Source organism: Adiantum capillus-veneris, chromosome 20 (assembly GCF_014529385.1).
Source record: "Adiantum capillus-veneris isolate H3 chromosome 20, ASM1452938v2, whole genome shotgun sequence".
Classification (NCBI taxonomy): domain Eukaryota; kingdom Viridiplantae; phylum Streptophyta; class Polypodiopsida; order Polypodiales; family Pteridaceae; genus Adiantum; species Adiantum capillus-veneris.
In genome coordinates, this window is record NC_140950.1 from 97790164 (window position 1) to 97793550 (window position 3387).

Below are 3387 nucleotides of genomic sequence, written 5' to 3' on the forward strand. Positions count from 1 at the left end.
TCCAAGGGTGGAAATTCTCTTCATGTTGTGATAAGCATAGCAAGAGGAATCTCATCTCTATCTGAACTACATGCGAGTACAACAATATCTCCGCATTAAGAACTCTCTCCATCCTTGTAAAGTAGGGAGAGAGATGACTTAGGTAATGATACGTCATTCATGTGATGTGAATTGAAATCCAACTTCGATCCCTTGACATTGTGTCTATAGTCCACATTAGTTTTTCTACATCTGAGAGTGTTTACTTTCTCTGAATTGATAGTAGTACACCATTGTTGATGTGGCTTCCTTGTTTCAACCCTTCCAAACCTTGTCGTTTTAGCTTCTGCGTCCGTTTTCATTTTTGTGTTTTCGTTTCACGCAACTCTGATAAGTTTGCTCTACAATGACAATGACACTTTGGTATTGAATGATCTTGTTTGTGTATGCTTTCATCCTTCGTGTGTTTGTTGCTTGCATGACCCCTATATCTGGCCCACATTTTGTGAACACTCTGGCTGAAGTCCACATGGATACGACGTTCGTCAATGCGGGCATTATCCATCTTTACGTAAGCAGCCTCACAGGCCTCCTTGGTCTCAAACTCAACAAATGCATAAGACAAGCTGTTGCCTGTGTAATGATCCTTAATGATGTCTAAAGATAAGATTGTGCCAAATTGCGAGAAAATGATGTTCAAATCCTCTTCCGTTGTAATGGGATTGAGCTTGCAAACAAACAACACATTCTCTGGTGGCCTCACCTCTGCTTCAGGAATGTCTCCAATCATTTCCAGAACAACAGCTCGTGAACGCGCCTCCCGTCTTCGAATGCTCGTTTCATCTCCATCAGTCAAGGGGAAAAAATCACCATCTTCAGCATCATTGATCGCCAATCGGGCTTGTGGATAAGATTCCATGGATAGGATATGCGCCAATCCTACCGGATCCTCGAAGGGATCGTGAATGATATATACTTGTTTGATGCCAATGTTCCTAAGAGGACGCCATGAATCATCAACAGGAGTGGCATTGATTCTTTTAAGCACATCTAAGCCTTCTGTAACGTGGCCAAAAACTGTGTGCTTACCATCCAAGTAGTTGATATGAGCATCCCGTGTGGTGATATAGAATTGGGAAGCGTTGAGATTGGGGCCAACACTGGCCATGGCAACTGCGCCAATTCGGTCATGCTTGAGATGTGGGTGAAGCTCGTCAGGGAAGAACCTTTTGGAATGATCATCATCTTGTGCAGGGTGGATAATCTTAAACAAGGAATCTCCGCCAAAGCCCGTGTTGGTGGGGTCCCCGGTCTGCACGATGAAGTCCTTGTGGATGGCATGAAACAGACAATTGTTGTAGTAACCCAGCTTGCAAAGCTTGAGGAAGTTGGTGGAGGCGAGGGGACATTCCTCTGTGTACAGATCTATCACCACGGGGCCATAGCTGGTCGATATGAATACGGCCATTCTCTCTCTCTCCTCTCTCTCTCTCTCTCTCTCTCTCTCGCTCGGGATAGTTTTAAAACTCGGCTCAGGGCTGCTTTTGAGTTCAACGATCGGAGCGTGCTTTTTGCTCTGCCTCTAGGCGGCCCTCCACACTATTTCACACGCACATGGCGGGATGGGATCGACGGCAAAAGTGATTCAGGCCGTCGATGCGGGTTTGTAAATTTGGGACAATCGGGGCAGGTCGCGCCCCACCCACGACCTCCCAACTGCAAACAATGTGCACTAACCACTACGCCCGCTTGCGTTCATGGTACGTCATATAGTAAATTCGGAGCAAATTTGTAAATTCGGACCGTCCTCGCGTATGTAGTGTTATCACTTAAAGAGGCTTTGAATTACTTATAACTTAAATTATAACGAAGACCCATCTGGGACTGGTCAAGTATCTGATGCAGCTCTGAGGCCCGAACACTATCGTCCGTAGGCCTACTGCTTGGTCCGACCTCATGATCATGTGAGCTTTGGCCCTCTTTGTAATACTATCCTCTTCTTCAGTGGTTTGGTTGCAGGGGTCCTCTTGGGAGCCATGACTTCTATCCTTATAAAAAGGATGTCTAATTGTCAGGTAAATTATCAAAACTTGAATTTTATATATCATTCTATTGCATAACTTTCAAAACTTAACCTAATACTTAGACCCTGGGGTATTTTACTTGATTATAGAAGATTCTTATGATTTAATATCGTTCTCGTAACTCTTTACACCTTAGTTTAGCCATGATAATTTCATGATTAACTTTTGGAAACTAACCTGCTAGCTTTTTCTTTAAATTGTTGTCGAAAATAGTAACTTCTCAACATCCTAATTATTTATATATATGAAATATTTTTATCCTAGCTTTCTTATAGAGTTTTTTTTCCAATAATTATCTTAGAAACTTTCAAATGGATATACTATTTATCTACATTAATTTACAGCCAAAAACAGGGTTTTTAGACCAAGATAATCACTAATTATAATTTAATTATCATAGACTCTTTACACTTAGATATTTTTTTGATAAATATCTCATTAACTTTTAAAAAAGTTTGCTAATTATCCCTATTAGTTTTCAATCGAAAATAGAGTTTTTGACACCAAGATAATTACTAATATTAATTAACTAACTATGAGATAATTGTTATGAGTTACTTACACTTAGTCTTTCTCTAAGAAATATTTGATTAATTTTTAAATATTTTTGCTAATTATCCTCATTAATTTTTAGCCAAAAGAAGGTTTTTAGGCCAAGATAATTACTAAAACTAACTAGCTAATTATAATCTATTTATCATGTGTTATTTACACTTAGATATTTCTATGATAAATATTTCATTAACTTTTAAATATATTTTCTAATTATCCCTATTAATTTTCAATCAAAAAGAAGATTCTTAGGCCAAGATAATTACTTAAACTTATTAACTAATTATAACTAGTTATTTACACTTAGATCTTTCTTTGATACTTATCTTGGGATTTATAAAGCTAGTTCACTAAATTTTCCAAAGTTGTAAGGCTAAAAATAGTCAATTTTTGCCTAAATAAATATCTATATTTTTACTAATCAACTGGTATTAACACTAATTCCCTTGATTAATCAACTAAATTTTTTCTCTCTAGTGATTTTTGGGCATGGTCTCTGAAGGCTAGAGAGATTTGGTTAGGCCTGAGAGTCTGAGAGCAATTGTGAAGCCTAAGGTCCTATTATAGCTCTTTCTGGCACATAGGGGGTAAATTTGGCAGTTACTTGCAGCAGCCCTCAAGCTCTCCCTAGCACCACCTGCTGCTAGACTAGTCCTTGGCAGGTCAATGGTGGCCTTTCCCAGTACCTGTCCCCTTTAAATTTCAACACTGCTGATTTTCAAGCCTATATTTTGCTTTATAGGTAAATATCTGGAAAAATATCTAGGAGGTT

The 3387-nt window shown here is 38.8% G+C and overlaps 1 pseudogene; it reads right to left on the reverse strand.

Annotated features, from left to right (window-relative positions):
* Window positions 1-337: 337 nt before the first annotated feature.
* Window positions 338-1456, reverse strand: LOC147432962 (peptidyl-prolyl cis-trans isomerase CYP59 pseudogene; annotated as a pseudogene).
* Between the last annotated feature and the right edge of the window lie 1931 nt (window positions 1457-3387).